Here is an 18,537-nt window from a genome sequence, read left to right on the forward strand (position 1 = left end):
AAAACCACTCGCAGACTGAAACTACAGAACATTTAGAAAACAGAATACCATAAACTTAAATTTGCATGTAAGAGGGACTCAAATTTCCAAAACTCAACAGTATGTATAGCCAGCTCTGGAGCCCACATTAGAAAAGACCATCAGGCAGCAGCAACTAAACAGAAAACGACACACACAAAAATCATTTACAGTAGCATTAGACAGACACCTACCCAGACCTAGAGATGAACCTAAAAAAGGATGTCCAAGATGTCTATAAAACATTGAGAAAAATTAAAGACCTGATAAATGAAAGGATACAAACCAACTTTATGAATTCAAAGATTTGTCATCAACATACCAATTTTCTACAAATTTATTCATAGATTCAATGAAATCTCAATCAAAATTCCGGCAGAGTTTGGGAGTGGGGGTTGGGGGGGGTGGAACGACGTGATACTGACAAGCTAAATCTATGACCATGTGGAAATGCAAAAATCCAAGAGGAACCAAGAATCATGAAGGACAAAGCCAGAGGACTTCACTACCAAATATCAAAATCTACTATAAAGTTGTAGTAACTAAGACAAGGACAGATAAACAGCTCAATGGAAGAAAACCGACATGCACATACAACATATATACTTGATTTATGAGAAAGGTGACAGCAGTGCAATGAAAAGGGATTTTTTTTCAACATAGTACTGGGTCAACTGGCTATCTATACAGAAAAAAATGAATCTTGACCTTCCACCATGTATAAAATTAATCCCAGATGGGTTGGAAATCTAAGAGTGAAAGGTAAAACAATAAGTTTTTAAAACGAGACACAAAATATCTTCATGACTTTGGAATAGGGAAACATTTCTTAAACAGGACACAAAGCATTAACCATATTTGAAAAGTCGATAAACTGGACATCATTAAAACTTAAATTATGTTATTCAAAATATACCAATTAAAAGCATAGAGAGGGCTTCCCTGGTGGCTCAGTGGTTGAGAGTCCACCTGCCGATGCAGGGGACATGGGTTCGTGCCCTGGTCCGGGAGGATCCCACATGCCACGGAGCGGCTGGGCCCGTGAGCCATGGCCGCTGAGCCTGCGCGTTCGGAGCCTGTGCTCTGCAACGGGAGAGGCCACAACAGTGAGAGGCCCACATACCGCAAAAAAAAAAAAGTATAAAGACAAGCTACAGGTTGGGAGAAAACATTTTTATTCTATATATCAAAGAACTCATATGCAGAATATGTAAACAGTAAACAGGAAAGAGCAACAAGTAAACAGGAAAAAGGCAGGTAACCATAAAGAAATATTAGGGTAAGACCTGAAAAGGCACTTCAGGAAAGTGGATATCCAGAGGTCAACAGACATATGAAAAGGTGTTCAACTTCATGAGTCATCAGGGAAATGAAAATTAAAACCACAATAGAGATGCCATTACATACTCACCAAAATGACCAGTGAAAAAGACAATACCAATTGTTAGTGAGGATGTGGAACTAACCCAAACCATCTGACATTGTCACAAGTGTAAACCGGTGCACTTGCTGTGAAAAACTGGCAGCATCCATTAATGCTGAAATCACACATACCCTATAAGCCAACACTCTCCTAGGAGCACACCCAAAAGAAATAAGTTCACCAAAAGACATGCTCATAGCAGCACTATTCATAATGGCCCCAAGTGTCTATTAACAGTAGAATGAATAAGCCAGAATGAATATTCATACAACAGAATACAGTATAGCAGTGGGAACAAATGATCCACAACTACTGGCTGTGATATGGATGAATTTCACAGCTGAAGAGTACATATTTATGATTCTATTTATGTAAGTTCAAAACCAGGCAGAACTAATGTATGCATCTAAAAGTCAGCATGGTGGTTTACCCTTCACTAGTTAAGAGACTGCAGAGTTTCTGGGGGTTTCTGGTCTATTGCCTCTATATATGAGTGGATATATACAAGACGTGTTTGGTATGTGGAAAGTCATTGAATTTGCATATTTATCATAGTAAAAGTATCATACATACTTTTCTGTATGTATGTTATACTTGGATTTAACTGCTGAAGCCATGTATTAAGGTTCTACAAAATATTTATTTTGTGGGAAACAAGACTTCCCGAGAGTAATTTCAACTGTCGCCTGTTAGCTGGGGCTGAATATAGTAAAATTATTATTATTTGTTTTTTGGCTGCATTGGGTCTTTGTCGCTGCACACGGGCTTTCCCTACTTGCGGCAAGCGGGGGCCACTCTTCGCTGCGGCGTACGGGGCCCTCACCACAGCGGCCTCTCCCGTTGCAGAGCACAGGCTCCAGGCATGCGGGCTTCAGCAGTTGTGGCACACGGGCCCAGCAGTTGTGGTGCACGGGTTCTAGAGCTCAGGCTCAGTAGTTGTGGCACACGGGCTCAGTCACGCTGCAGCATGTGGGATCCTCCTGGACCAGGGCTCGAACCCGCGTCCCCCGCACCGGCCGGCAGATTCCCAACCACTGTGCCACCAGGGAAGTCCCTGAATACAGTAAAATTTATTTCAGAATAGCTTTTCAGACAATTTACTGATGATACTCCAGAATAAAAAAGGAAATCATCTCAGTCAGAAATTCAATACATCTGTACAATTATACACTTTTTTGGTCCTAAATTGAAAGTCAGTTCATCTAGATCTGGGTGCCAGTTACATGCTTGTGTTCAGTTGGAGACAGTGTGAGCGCTTCACTTATGATATGTACTTTTCTGTATGTGTATTACACTTAAATAAAAAAATCTTAATCAGTGTTTCAGTCCCACACCTTACTGTGAACTACTTTGACTAATCTTTCCCTTTTCTCAGGGAGTTAACATGAAACTTTTTCCTCCAGTCACTGCCTCCAGCCCATCCAGTAGTTAAGATGTCCCTTAACCTCATCTTACCAATTTTCACACTTTACAGACACTAAATAAATACTCAGTTCATTTATGCTTTAATCACATGTCCATTTACAGCCCATTTCCCTCCTTCCTCAGAGTTTAATATTGATAGATTATGGTTTAAGGGACCAGGGAGTGGGGAAAGGGCCCTCTAGGTAGCAGACACCCCTCTCATGAGGAGTTGCTTGTGTAAGGGATCCGGCTCTAGCCTACCCTTCCAGCCCCATCCCAACTCCTACCACCCCATACACAACAACGAGGGCCATCTTGGTGGGATGCTAGCCCAAAAGCTCAGGCCTTCTGCAACTTCTCCTGAACCACAGAAAGTCACAACTTCCCTGTGGGTCAACTGGTGGGAATCAGACAGCTCCAGCCACCTTCCACCCTCCTCCCTCCCTGCCCCACATCTTCTCTCAATTTCTCTTTCATCTCTACTCAGTCAAGGACAGAGAGCAAGTCTGCTGCCTAACAATGGGCTCAACCTTGCCTTCCTTCTTGGAAGCCCCCTCAACCTACACAAATGCTTCTCTTGGAAGACACTTCCAAACTCGCTTGGCTTGACAGCGGAAGCAGCATTGCGCCCCACTGTGCTCCACTAAGAGGGGAGGGAATCACTTCAAATGCTGCCCTCCCTAAGCAGTCTTCTTACACAGACCAGGGAAAGGCTGAGATGATGTTTGTGGTAGTAGGGACAGCTCTGTGACCTCTTCGTATCTGTGAAGCCAGTGAGGTGTACCTGGCTCCAACTCTTGGGGACTGTCATTGTACCACAGGTCATTTAACAACACCTCTTCAATTTCAGCTTTGGACCCCAATGCTAATTCTGAAGCAACAGTTAAAAAAAAATCTACTCAACATCCAGTTACAATGAAATGGCTTTCTCTTCTTCAAGGCACGTTTCAAATGCTGCTTCATCCAAAAGTGTTTCCTAGTTCCCTAACCAGTACAGTCTCTCCTTCCTTTGACCCTGCCACAGCACTTTCCCAATAATACCTTATCAACTGAGCGTGTAGTTCTGATACTACTCTCGCTGCATACTGTATGTAATGAAATTTTGTCACAGCTAACACACAGCCTTGCAAATGACAATGCAAACATTTGCTCAAATGAAAAAAATAAATGGTACATTAACTATTGCAAAGTTAGGTATACCTATACGAAACAAGGTGTGCAATTAAAATTAAATTCGCCTATGCAAAATTCAAACAGCAATGTGAAACACTGTGCCAAGATACACCATTTTTAACAAGTTGTTTTTATTATAAAACATGTTTGGGGACTGCCCTGGTGGCGCAGTGGTTAAGAATCTGCCTGCCAATGCAGGGGACACGGATTTGAGCCCTGGTCCGGGAAGATCCCACATGCCGTGGAGCAACTAAGCCCATGAGCCACAACTACTGAAGCCCACGCACCTACAACCTGTGCTCCGCAACAACAGAAGCCACCGCAATGAGAAGGCCACGCACCACAATGAAGAGTAGCCTCCGCTTGCCACAACTAGAGAGAAAGCCCACGTGCAGCAACAAGAACCCAATGCAGCCAAAAAATATAAATTAATTAATTAATTAATTTTTAAAAAACCCATGTTTGTCACAGAAGAACCAGTAGGGGAAAGCACACAGAAAACAAATTACCCATTACACCTTCACTGCTACATTTATGTCTTGTCATTCCAGTCTTTTTCTATACATATATACATACCTGAGACCATACTGTTTTGCACTTTGCTTTTTCACTTCAGGTACTGTGATTATCTATATCATTAAGTAGTCTTCTACAAACATCATATCAATAACTGCAGAGCATTCCACTGCATGGTTACTTCAGCTTTTGTTGTCATCAAATTGTCCCTAGTTATAATACTGTGATAACCAATCTTGTTCTTAGGTGTTTTTTTTTTTTTTTATTTGGCAGTACGCGGGCCTCTCCCTGTTGTGGCCTCTCCCGTTGCAGAGCACAGGCTCCAAACGCACAGGCTCAGGGGCCATGGCTCACAGGCCCAGCCGCTCCGCGGCATGTGGGATCTTCCCAGACCGGGGCACGAACCCGCGTCCCCTGCATCAGCAGGCAGACTCTCAACCACTGCGCCACCAGGGAAGCCCTTGTTCTTAGGTTTTTATCATTCTGATTATCTCCTTAGGTAATAGGATTACTTCTGACCAGAAGCTGCAAATTCACGTTGAAGTTCCTCATGGAAAATACATGCCCAAGTTTACTTGCTCATTAACCACAAGGTGGGTTTTCCTGCTGGGGAAACCTGGGAAAGCTGCTCTCTGCTCTAGGCCAGGCAGCCCTGCCTCACCACTCAAGACCAAGAGCCCACAGCCCTGCACCAACATCTCAGGTGGGGACAAAGAGAGAGCTGACCATACCGTGGGGCTAGATATGTGCGAAGGACAGCCCAGAACACCTTGACCAGAACCTCTCCTACAATCCCTTGAGGTCCCTTCAAACTGCAGTACTGCTTTCCTTATTGAGCCCCCCAGGAGGACTCTGTGAGGCATTTGGGGAGGCACCATTCTGCCCTACAGCTGGAAAAACTATCTACTTTATCTCACTGCCCAAGGGCAACCTTACAAGCCAGGTTTCCCTATTTCTTCAAGGTACTCTTCTTGAACCCGTGCCCTGAGAAGACCCTGAAGAGGCCAAGAAGTCTGTACCTTGTAGTCTGGCCAGTCAGTGACCTGGGCAGAGTGGGATGGTAACACTTTCACCAGCACCTGGCATCTTGCCAGCGAGGCCACCGGGCGCCCTGGCCAACTGCAAACGTACACTCCTCAAAGCTCCTGTCGCACTGACCAGGAGCCTTCCCCTCACACAAGTCAACAACCTAGCATTAGCTGAAAAATACTTTGCTATAAACCATAAAAGTTCCAGCATGTCTGAAGCAACCCAGTGAAATTTAAGTCATTGTTGAGTGTCATTCTTATTGGAATATAACTCATGCAACTTTCTGAAAAGGAAAAAACAACGCATACATAGCAAGCAGGTTCTCTGAATTTTTAACTCAGCATAAGCTAAAGAATAAGGGTTAGCTCACAGCTGACTCCAAATAACAGAAAACATCACATGTATACTCTTTTGGAAGTTAGAAGAGACAAGACCCACCGGTGTCTCCCAGCCCCCATGCTCTTCTCTCATTTCCCTTCCAGCACAATTTAATAAATATAAATTCCATCGGGCCATCTCCTTCCTAATGGACTTCTCCCTTAAACATTTAGCTACTTTATGTTCACATGCTCCTACATCTTTGTGGGAATTATTTCCAAGGCCAAGTTAAAAATAAATCAAAGAATTTGTAACTAAAAAACAGCAATTACCAGTCCTTGTTCTGAGAATCTGTGTTTTACCAAATATTTTCAAGGTCCGTTTACAAAATTAAAAACACGTTCACTTTCATCTAAAATAATTCAAACAAAAAATATTCCATCAACATTCCTATAATATGTTGCAACTCCCACAAAAAGATTATGAAACACTGTTAGGACACCCAAGCCTCCTTGTGAATCATCTTCAGGAGATGCTCCCCTCTCCCCAACTATTCTGTGGAATATACTAAATATCATAAAATATCATAAAATCATAAAATCAAATATCATAAAAATCAAATGCTTGTTGACTTGCACTCATTTTGAAAGAAATTAAAACACTGAAGAGCTGCACCATCCCATACAGTAGCCACTAGTCACATGTGGCTACTGAGCACTTGAAATGAAGCTAATTCAAATTGAGCTGTGCTGTAAATGTAAAATATACGCTGGATTTTGAAGTCTTAGTACTAACGAAAGAATATCTCATTAAAAGTTTTTTATGTTGATTACATGTTGACACGATATTTTGACTACACTGGGTTAGATCAAGTATTACACTTTTTTAAACTTTCCTAATGCAGCTATTAGAAAATCTATCTTAACATATGTGACTCTACTGTAATTGTATATATAAATAGCCCTGTCACTTTGACCTATCCTTTTTCACCTAATCGTCTTGTGAATCATAAAAAAGATTTCTGTATTATAATCGAAGGAAGTCTTCACCCCAAAGGGGACCCAATCCACAAGGCAAACTACAAAAGGGGCAAGTGTTGTCAGAGATTCAAGGTCATTCTTCATAGGCGTCACCAGGAAGCTGCCTAGAAACAGCTGTGTACACATGCCTAGCACATCCAAGTTTTCAAATCTAAGTCACCTGGCAAATGATCATGGATTCCTCGATTTACAGGTGTAGTGCAGACTCTACTGAAATCCAGAGAATTATCCAATATGGCATTTATCCTTCGAAAGATATTGGCATTGCTACACGTGGAGAGCGCAGGTGCTTCCTGATTGTCCCAGCAATCTTTTATCCTTCCTGCGTCTTCCTCCTAGACGCAGAAAAAAGATGTTTAGATTTTCTACTCTCCCTTTTTCTTTTCTTTTTTTTTTTTTTTTGCGGTACGCAGGCCTCTCGCTGTTGTGGCCTCTCCCATTGCGGAGCACAGGCTCCGGACACGCAGGCTCAGCGGCCATGGCTCATGGGCCCAGCCGCTCCGCGGCATGTGGGATCTTCCCGGACCGGGGCACGAACCCGTGTCCCATGCATCGGCAGGTAGACTCTCAACCACTGCGCCACCAGGGAAGCCCTCTACTCTCCCTTTTAATAGAGACTTCACACCTCCTTTCTTCTAATCCAACACCACAAGTTAAAGTTAACAAGGACTTGGGTTTCTTGCCTATATATTAAAATACTTCACTCTAAGCAAGGCACCCTGAGAGAACCATAAGAGGGAGAAACACTGAAATGTAAGATGCTGCCTCAAGAACCTTCTAACATAATGGGACATGTATAGGAAGTAGAATGGCATGGTAGCAGCAACATGAGCTTTAAGAACCAGACACACCTGGTTCAAATCTTGAATTTATCTACACAATAGATTATTTGGCAATAAAAAAGAATGAAGTACTGATACAAACTACAACACAAGTAAACCTCAAAAACATTAAGTGAAAGAAACCAGTCACACAGGACCACAGATTATATGAGCCCAATTATATGAAACATCCAGAATAGGCAAATCTAAAGTAGATTAGTTGGGGTTTCCCTGGTGGTGCAATGGTTAAGAATCGCCTGCCAATGCAGGGGACATGGGTTCCAGTCCTGGTCCAGGAAGATCCCACGTGCTGCGGAGCAACTAAGCCCGTGTGCCACAACTACTGAGCCTGCGCTCTAAAGCCCACAAGCCACAACCACTGAGCCTGCGTGCTGCAACTACTGAAGCCTGTGCACCTAGAGCCCGTGCTCCACAGCAAGAGAAGCCACCACAATGAGAAGCCTGTGCACCGCAACGAAGAGTAGCCCCCACTCGCCGCAACTGGAGAAAGCCCGCACGCAGCAACAAAGACCCAACACAGCCAAAACTAAAATAAAATAAATTTATAAAAAAAAAATAAAGTTGATTAGCTGCCTTCAACTGGGGATGTGGGGAGCAGGTTAGAAGGTCGTGTCTAATAGGTACAAAATTTCTTTTTGAGATTATGAAAATATTCTAAAATTAGACTACGGTGATGGTTACAAAACTGTAAATATATGTATGGAAAGATGGTGTATATGCTTTGGAGTACAAATACTAAGTTTACCACTTAAGTATCTTCTTTGAGCCTTGGTTGCCTTAGGTACAAAATGGAGTACCACCTACTTTACAGTTGAAAGGTGAACTTTACGGTTATGCAAATTATATCTCAATACAGTTGTTTAAAAAGTTTGGTTCTGCCATTTATTGGCAGTTATTAATCTCTGTGCCACAGTTTCCCCATTTGTGAAATGGCAGAAGAGTACCTACCAACCTTCTGATGAGATGTTTACAGCACTTAGGATGGTGCTGGCATATGGTAGCTACCATTTTTACATCTGAAGATATAATCACAGGAAAAGACACGGTCAGGACCAAGAGTGGTACAAACACCACCCAAAGGGAATTGTTTAAATAAGTTATACAATTCCACACGATCATTAAAAGTACTTACAACTCAGGTTAAGACATTACTGAATGAGAAAAGCACTCCCAGATACATAAACATGAACTGAACCCCCACCCAAGTGATTCTTTTGTTATTCTCTGTCTTAGCAAATAACACCACCATCCTCCAGGTGCCCTAGACAGAAATCTAGGTACCATTCTTTACTTTTCAATCTCCCTAACTCACCACATCCCATGCCTGACATTTAAGCAATGAGATACTGGCTGACAGACTGAATCTTCTAAGGGGAGCCTGACTCATCAGTTATATCATTCCCAATTACCTTGGGGCGGGGGGGGGGGGGGGGGGGGGGGGGGGGAACAGACCAAGTAAGGAAACTAGCACCTAAGATCTTGTAGGTGATAACTTCAAAACAAAATTTAAAAAGCCTGGTGTTATTTTGTTTAACCTATTAAAATCCAGGTATAAGCATGAGAATGACCAGAAACATTTACAATTTTATAAACTCTGCAGGATGGCCTTAAAGGGACAAACTTGAGTTCCATATCATTTTCAAGCTCTTGAAAGAGTCCTGCAAGGTTGTTTTCCCAAGCCCTCCAGAGAGGTCCCACCGAGAATGGTTAAATCCACTGACACAAGGCCCTTTTCACAACTGTAGATTTCTAAGATGATTTTCAACTTCGTTAAGGCAACTGCACAAGGGCTAAGATAATAAGCACTTATAATCAATCTGCGGATCTTAAGGCTACATGCTTCATTCATCCCCTGCCTAATAACCATTAACCAATTGCCTGCTATCTACAGCAGCATTCTAAGGGTAGGCAGGTTAGACAGAGACTCAGTCAAAAAAATTTTTTTGAAGTCTAGAAAGGGAACTAAGACCTGATTATGTCGTGAACAATCACAACGCAAGCTACAATGTGCTGTAAACATACACTGTCCTCTGAGCTGAGGGGACTCAGAGGAAGAGAATGTGCCTGGAAGTGAGGGTAAGACGAAGGTCTGAAGAACACAGAGAACAGAGCAGCATTATCAAAAGTGGTCCAGCATGGCAGAGTGTTAGGTATGGGAGAAGAGAGCAGACTGGAAAGGAGGTCTATATGCTTTGGAGTACAAATACTTAAGTATCTTCTTTGAGCCTTGGTTGCCTTAGGTAGAAAATGGAGTACCCACCTACCTTGCAGACTTTGTGGTAATGAGAAATTAAAGTGCCTGGATACGCTCGATAACTTATTAGGGACAAATGTCTCCCAACTCCATCACTGTTACTCATAAGTATGCTTTCAACTTATCCTAATCAAGTTCACAGAGAAGCTTACAGCACATAACTAGAGGGTTTTTTGCCTTAATGGTTTGAAACTACCACTCATAATTCTTTAAAATCTGAACCCACACCATGCAGCTATGTTTGCTAGTTCAGGAATAAGATCCTAAAATGTTATACCTATTTGTATGCCAGAACAAATCTAGATTTGCCCTATTTTAGAAACCCTGGCCTTGTCTTCAAATACCGTATAACCCGGGATCAACATGGTGATGAAATGGCCATTCCTTTAGGTCAAAATCCTGGTTTGCGGATATTTGTCACAAATGAATGCCAACTCTACCACCTTCTGGGTTTGTTTTCATTAAGTTTGCCTTTAATCAACAACAAAATATCTACACTGCAGACCACTTCAAGACTATTACCTGAGTCCTCAAAAGCCAGCTGAAAGACTTATGGAAGACTGTCTGAATGGGACACAGTTTATCTACTCCTCCTGATGGAGTTTTAAGCCTGGGGTTCCATGGATTGGAATCCACTGACTCCCTTTGCAAAACCATTCATGCTAAAAATTTTTCTGAGTTTAGTTTTCTAATTAATCAGATATTTTTAGCTAATAGCACTGGTCTTGAACATTTTGGTTTTTTTAACCTATTGTACAGCAAAAGAAAGTAATATACTTAGGTATCCCAAAAAAAGTGGTTCTGAGATGTACTTTGGCAATTTGGTCTCAATTTTTTAGTAAGTAATGATAAAGCTGAATAAAACCTCTTTAGCATGTACACTCAGGATTTTGAGGATACTGTTTACCACAATTTCGAACAGCACTTGTATGACTACCCACTCAGAAAAATGTCATTCAGACCAAGATAAGGAAATGTTGCAGTTTCCCCTAAGGAATTGATGTTTTCCTTACATTATGGGAAAATGTAAATCTAGCCAAGTTTCCATGTTTGCTTTAGTCTCCTGGTCACTCAAAGCCAGTTTCTGTTTGAATTTCAGTGACTCTACAGCTGTTAAGAAATGCTTCTCTAACTTTTCTCCTTGGTCCTTGCTTGTCCATTCTTAAACTTCCACCTCAAGTCTTCTGTGCAAGAATGTAAGGAATAAAAATTTATTAGGTTGATCCATATGAAGTTGTCAATATCCTACCTTTTCTACCAACAAAATGACAGTGTCACATAGTCTAATATTTCATAAATACTAACCTGCTAGGTCAGATGTTGAGATTACTGAAACATGTAAAACATAATCCATGCCCTGGGGAGAACGAGCTAAGTGGGAGAAAGAAAGACAACCAGCTAGGTAAGTGGAGATCAAGGTAAGTACAAAATACTACAGAAGAGATGAGTATATTTAAGGTACCTAGGATGGTTTAACAATTCAGACTTTTAAGCTAGGGATTAATGAAAAAGCAGAATTTCAATAAGCAAGCCTGAAGAAGAACATAATAGACAAAGAACAAGCACAGAGTGGATACAGAACACAGTAAATTCAAGGAAAGGGAGTGCAGGAACAAGACTGGGCAGGGAGGCTCACCAGGAATAAAGGAGATAAGGCTGCAGGTCCTTATCTGCAGAAAGAGACCAGATACAAGACTCAAGATACCACCTCCTCTTCATTCATGATCTCACTTCCCTCTCTGTTCTCCACTGGTTCCTTCCCATTAGTAAGTATGCTCAAGGCTCTCTCATCTTAAAAAAAAAACACATCTTCCTTGATTTAAAACATTCTGTTAAGCCACTGCCTTTCTTCCTTTTGCTCTACCACCAATCTTTTAGAAAATATGCCATATTTACTTCTGAACCTCCTGTTCATCCTTCCTCTCAACCCATAATATCCTGCCAGCATGTCCTTCTCTCCCCAAAAGAAACTACATTAATGACCTGAGTTGCCAAACCCAACCGATACTTCAAATCTATCTTACTTGATTGACATCTTTGGGTGTCTGATCCTCGGCTACTCTCCACTCATTTAATTCAGGAACCACTTTCTCCTGGCTCTCCCTTTACTTTTCTGGTTATTCTTCAGTTTCTACAGAATGCATTTAATGCCCAATATTCTTTTCGCTCTATAAACTCAGTCTGGAAAAGGAAATACTACAATTTCCAGGACAGGTTTATGAGAACATTAAGGGAATATTTAATACCAAGACTGCTCAAGAATACGTAAAACACATGGTCACTATAACTGTAGCTCTTGTCACACTTACCTGTCAAACTGTTTGCTGTATGCATAGTTAGCTCTGCATTTGATAAACTGTAAGATCGTTCAAGGCCTTTATCAAAGTAGCACCCAACATAATATCTGCTAAATTTGCAGGCACTCAATACAGATACCACAGGAAAAGCAGACCCATATTATATTCATTTCATAGGTATTTTTACCACCTCCATCACAACCTCCATAAATTGTAGTGACTCCTTTCTTAATTATTAAGACAAGAACAAAACCAATATTCACTCATCAATTCTATCTCTTTTCACTGTCAAAGCTCTTGGCCACTCAAAGTCATTTCAGGATTTGGGATTTTAAGTTTGGAGCAGAGACAATTCCACATGAACAAAAAACAAGGAAGCCACGAACAATATGACCTCGTGCTTGGGGACCCAAAGATTACAATTATATTTACTGATTACATTCTCACCATACACCAGGAGCTATTCTGGGGAGAGAGGATAAATAAGACAGCCCCAGCTCCCAAGGAATTAGTCTAATGGGAACACAAGCACATAAACAAGTAAGTTATATGCTATATCATAAGCCTAATAATAAACATACATAGAAATTAGAAAGGATAGTAGGTAGGTAAAAAGGTTAAAAGGTTTTGCCAAACAGGCATATTACTATACTTAAAGCCAATGATTTACTATACCTAATATAGTTTATGTAGAGTAAATCATTCTTAACCAGTTCTGGGAATGGTGGCAACTCAAAATCCAAGTTCCCAGACACCAGCCAAAGGACAGCAGTGAGATCTGCTACGTTAACTCTTTTCTGCACACCCATAAGCATGTCTAAATTGTTCACATCTGTAACGTGTAAGATGGATAATTATTCACATCTCTAATGTAGTACTATACAGCAAAAACAAAACTTCTGTACTACACTGCAACTTACAGAAACCTCACAGAAACTAAACTGTGGGGAAAAAAAAAGGCCAAACTCAAGAGTACATGCTACATGATTTCATTTATAAGAAGTTCAAAAACAGGCAAAGCCAACTGATGACAACAGAAATCAGAACAGTATTTAACTCTGTGTGTGTGTGTGTGTGTGTGTGTGTGTGTATGTGTGTGTGTGTGTGGAGAGGGGAAGGGATAAAAGGCACAAAGGAACCTTACAGAGTGTTGGAAATGTTCTGCATCTTGATTTGTGATATATAAAAATAAACATAAATAAGTAAAAATACATAAAACTATATAAACATGTAAAAATTGATCAAGCTATACACTAACACTAGTGCCTTTTACTGCATGTATGTTACTACCCAATTTTTTAAAAGTTCAAGGAATAGACCAGCAAGGGCTCAAACGTGGCCACTAAGCTGAAGTCAGACCATGAGAGACTTTATACACTAACTAAGGAACTTGACCTTATTCTGTGGCAGTAGTTCTCAAAGCAGAGTCTGGGTACCCACCCTTTCAGAGGTCCATGAAAACAAAACTATTTTCATAATTCTAAGATATCAGTTTATTTTTTCACTGTGTTGACATTTGCACTGATGATACAAAAGCAATAGAAGTAGGTAAATCTGACACCTTAGCAGAAATCAAGGCAATGCCAATAAACTGTAGCAAAATTTATTGTATTCCTTATGGTATGAATTCCCAGAAAAAGCCAGATTTACTATGTCCTTGGGTAAACAGTAAAAATTTTATTAAATCTCAACCCTTGAGTACATGCCTTTAATATTCCCTGAGACAGGGGACTTCCCTGGTGGTGCAGTGGTTAAGAATCCTCCTGCCAATGCAGGGGACACGGGTCGAGCCCTGGTCCGGGAAGATCCCACATGCCGCGGAGTAACTGAGCCCGTGAACCACAACTACTGAGCCTGCGCTCTAGAGCCCATGAGCCTAGAGCCCGTGCTCCGCAACAAGAAGCCACCACAATGAGAAGCCCATGCACCGCGAGGAAGAGTAGCCCCAGCTTGCCACATCTAGAGAAAGCCCAGGCGCAGCAACGAAGACCCAACACAGCCAAAAAATAAGAATTTAAAAATAAAAATTTTTTTAAGTATTTGTGTTTGAGTTTCAAGAAGAATTAGCCTCTTTTTTTTTTCCATGAAATAATTTTTGTAATACTTGAAGAAACAACTGACATACTATGGTTATCAATTTTGGGTATTTGGCAAACATTCTCTTGAAAACAAAGTTAAGCCAGTAGCTTCAAAAGATAAATCATTGTCAGTATCTGTTGCTAATGATAAAATTTGAACTTGGAAGAAAAAAATAAGAATTCTGGAAAAACTGTATTTGCCACCACTTGAACTCGACACCTTCCTCAATACTTTAAAAGACTTTTCTGATGAGACTGGTGGTGCTATTAACCAGTATTTGCAATACTGCACAACTCAGTGAACCAACATTTGTCAAATGATTAAAACATGATGTTACAAAATCAGACATGGGTAGATGACATCCAAAATGCAAGACAGACCAATGCATTTTAACATAACAGAGCATGAAGAGTACATCCATACGGCTTCAGATTTCATGTTGCAACTACAGTTGGACCTTTATATCCTTGGGTTCCTCATCTGCAGATTCAGCTAACCACAGGGTAAAATTATTAGGGGAAAATATTCCAGAAATTTCCAAAAAGCAAAAGCTGATTTTGCCATGCACTGGCCAACTACTTAACTGGCATTTACGTTGTATTTACAATTACTTACATAGTATTAGGTACTATAAGTAATCTAGAGATGATCTGAGGTATATGGAAGGATTGCGTGGGTTATAAACAAATACTGTGTGATTTTACATAGGGAACTAGAGCATCCCGGATTTTGGTATCCATGGGGGGTCCTGGAACCAATCCCCCATGGATACTGAAGGACAACTGGAACCTTTAAGAAGTTACCACTTGTTGGCGCCAAAGAGGAAAAGCCAAATCACCTGAAAAGGCTATTAAAATATTTTTCCTCTTCCAACTACATATCTATGTGAGACCAAATTTTCCTCATATACATCTACCAAAACAACGTATGGCAACAGATTACAGAGGCAGACAACAAAATCCAGCTTCTATTAAATCAGATACTAAAAAGGTTAACAAACATATAGAAAAATGCTTACTTTTCTCAGTTTTTTTTTGTTTTGGAAAATACAATTGTTAGTACGTAATAGATTTGTTACTTTTAAATGACTAATGGATAAATTTATTTTCAGTTTAAATTTCTAATGGGTAAATACTGACAGATATGATTCACATGCGTGAAGGCTCCTGAGGTCCTCAAAATTTTAAGAGTATAAAGGAATCCTGAGATGAAAATGTTTGAAAACCACTGCCTCATAGAATAGATGATCAAATTTGCACTTTTCAAAGATCTTATAAGAACATCTCAGCAGGAATGCAAACATCCTGAAAGGCTCAAGATACGTCTGTAAGATTTGATAGGGCAAAATGAATTTGCTAAAAAGAGTTTCAGAACAGAATGTGTGAGAGGGAACAGGATCCTATGATGTCAGATCTCAAGGATTTAAGAGATGAATGAAGGGTGAGGCAGTAAAGACTGGGGGGGGGGGGCAGGTTACTCTGTACAAAAGCTTGATGGGGAAGCTAAGAAAAGCCAGTGAGGCTAGTTGCTGGAGGGGCTGTTGTACTAGGAAAAGTCTAAACATGAGAGAGAGATGACCATGTTTACAGACAGAGATAAAAGATGTGGCAGGGACAACTGACCAAGAGGTCCTGAAGGTATGAGAGAAGATGGACACCAAGACACAAAACTGCTCTTTGAATAGGGAGGAGGACAATCCTTCAATAACCGGAAAAGAGGGATGGTAAAGGAAGCTAAGTCCAACTGGAGAGGGCAAGAAAAGGGCCTATATAACCAACCATCCAGACCCTCCAGTTTCTTTGTTCGTCACAAAAATTTACGAGCTTGTCTGAGTCTCATTACAAAGAAAAAGACATGCTTAGCAAAACTGAAAATCTTTCCCCAAGTCAACCAGGTTAACAGGGCACTAGTACTCAAGTCAGAATCCCAGCCTGGCTCTCCTCTTCCTTCTGCATCAAGGCAGCCTGAAAAACAAGAGAGGAGGAGAGGAGAGACCAGGTCAGGGAACTGCTCTGTGCCAACTCTGAAGCTGTGGGGGGAGCCTCTTCCAAGGGCAGGGAAATACTGTTCTCAGCTCCATCTGACACATTCAGAAATTTTAGCATTAAGAGAGCCTCCCAAACTCAGGCAGGGCAATATGAGCAGGAAAAGCAGCAGGGTGGTGGAGCTGGCGTAAGCTCCTGACCGGCAGAGACAAATTCAGCCTCTTCAAGTCCAAAAATCCAAAGGAAGTTTGAGTTTCATTTTAAAATTCCTGTATTTAATCAGCAACACCTCACTATTTGTTCCGTGGAGAGGTGTGTAGGGGATGAGAAAGGGGATGAGAAAGGATACAGGAAAACACCCTCTCATCCAGAGCTCACTATTCAGCTCGGGAGATACAACCACCCATTAAGACCCAAGGACCAGGGCTTCCCTGGTGCCACTGTGGTTAAGAATCCGCCTGCCAATGCCGGGGACACGGATTCGAGCCCTGGTCCGAGAAGATCCCACATGCAACTGTAAGATTTGAGCAACTAAGCCAGTGCGCCACAACTACTGAGTCTGCGCTCTAGAGCCTAGAGCCTGTGCTCCGCAATGAGAAGCCACCGCAATGAGAAGCCCGCACACCGCAACGAAGAATAGCCCCCACTTGCCACAACTACAGAAAGCCCGTGCGCAGCAACAAAGACCCAACACAGCCAAAAATAAAAAAGACCCAAGGACCGCGGGTCTGAGGAATGTGTCTGGGAACAACAAGACCATTACATTACTATGACACAGCTCCACACAGAGCCGTAGATGTTGAACAGGCAGGAATAACTGAGGAGGAAGGTAGGAAAAGCAGACTGAAAATATTCATCCAAGGGAGACCTGAACTAGTGGTAGCAATGGGAATGGAGAACGGATAAAAGGATACACAGGAGTTAAGGGAGACAAGAGTTAGATAACATCAAGGCTTTATCGTTACAGAAACTGGGGAGAGGTTTCCGAACGAAAGCTACAAGTACGTATTTACCTAGCATCCATCTGTACTGGGGCCTTCAGGGTTAAAAAAAAAAATAATTAAAACAAAAAAACACCCAAACACAGTTCTTTCCCCCAAGAGGACACTAGACCCTAGTCAGAAAAAAACTGACTAGTAATTGGGTGGAAGGGATATAATTAGATTAGCCCCAGAAGATGAGGAAAAGGAAGAAATTGGTAGTTTTGAGACCTTCTAGGTTTAATATGCCTCAGATAGACACATTCATTCAGTAAGCTAATCAGAACTATGGTTCTTGAGAACAATCAGGGCAAAAAGAGCTCAACCTAAAACGTGACCTGGTGCTATAGGAACACACAGGCCCTCTGTAAAAGAGAACAAAAATGAGCCAACAGAATGAGCCACGAGGAATGTGGCATCCACGGGGAGGAGGAGGAAGCCTGTGAGTGCCAGGACGAGAAAAGACCAGAGAAAAGAAGAAAAACTAGGAAACCAGAGTCTTATGAACCAAGTGGAAATTTTAAGTAAAATGAAAGATAATGAGAGATCAATATAACAAAGAGCAAGGTGCGTGAATTCCAGAAATAACACTAGTCTGGAAATAAAGAGACCTGGGTTCCAGTTTTGGCTCTATCATCCTCTCACTGTATAAATAACCATTTTTCATGCTAAGCTTAATTCTCCTCATCCGTGAACATACTGAGACACTATAATCCAGGCTTGGTGTCAACTCCAAGTTATACCTGGGAGGCAGACAAGTCTCCAACACCTCCTGAGCTTCAAAACAATTCCAAACGTACAGCTTAAAAAAGTCTCAGGAGAAAGGGCAGACTCAGGAGACAGATGGTGTCAGAGCCAGAAGCCAGGAGCACAAAGCCAGAATGCAGAGAGCACAGGTGTTAAGTAGTAAGAGATTAAGTGTTCTGTCAAAAGACACAAAGAAACCCAACCTGCCCTTCAAGGTAAATGCTTTCCTTCAACAAGAGGAGAGCTACTCCCACACCTTTATCAAAGAAAACTTCAGGCCACGGCGCTAAGCCTGTCAGGATGATAGTTTGTCAGCATATTATGCTGGCCAAGAATAAAGAAACCAGTCACACTATTATAAGTCAAGTTACTCCCAGAATCAGCAGCTACACACAACTGTGACCCATTTTTAGCACACAAATCAATCTTTAG

General features: G+C 41.4%; 1 protein-coding gene across 1 annotated transcript in view; it reads right to left on the minus strand.

Annotated features, from left to right (window-relative positions):
- The window catches only part of CPEB1 (cytoplasmic polyadenylation element binding protein 1), a 100,233-nt gene that overhangs the window by 76,809 nt on the left and 4,887 nt on the right, over nt 1-18,537 (minus strand). The window contains exon 2 of the mRNA XM_019945980.3: nt 7,082-7,256. The gene's annotated coding sequence lies outside the window, so the exon portion shown is untranslated. The remainder of the gene's footprint in view (nt 1-7,081; nt 7,257-18,537) is intronic.

The sequence above is a fragment of the Tursiops truncatus genome, chromosome 2 (assembly GCF_011762595.2).
Source record: "Tursiops truncatus isolate mTurTru1 chromosome 2, mTurTru1.mat.Y, whole genome shotgun sequence".
NCBI lineage: Eukaryota > Metazoa > Chordata > Mammalia > Artiodactyla > Delphinidae > Tursiops > Tursiops truncatus.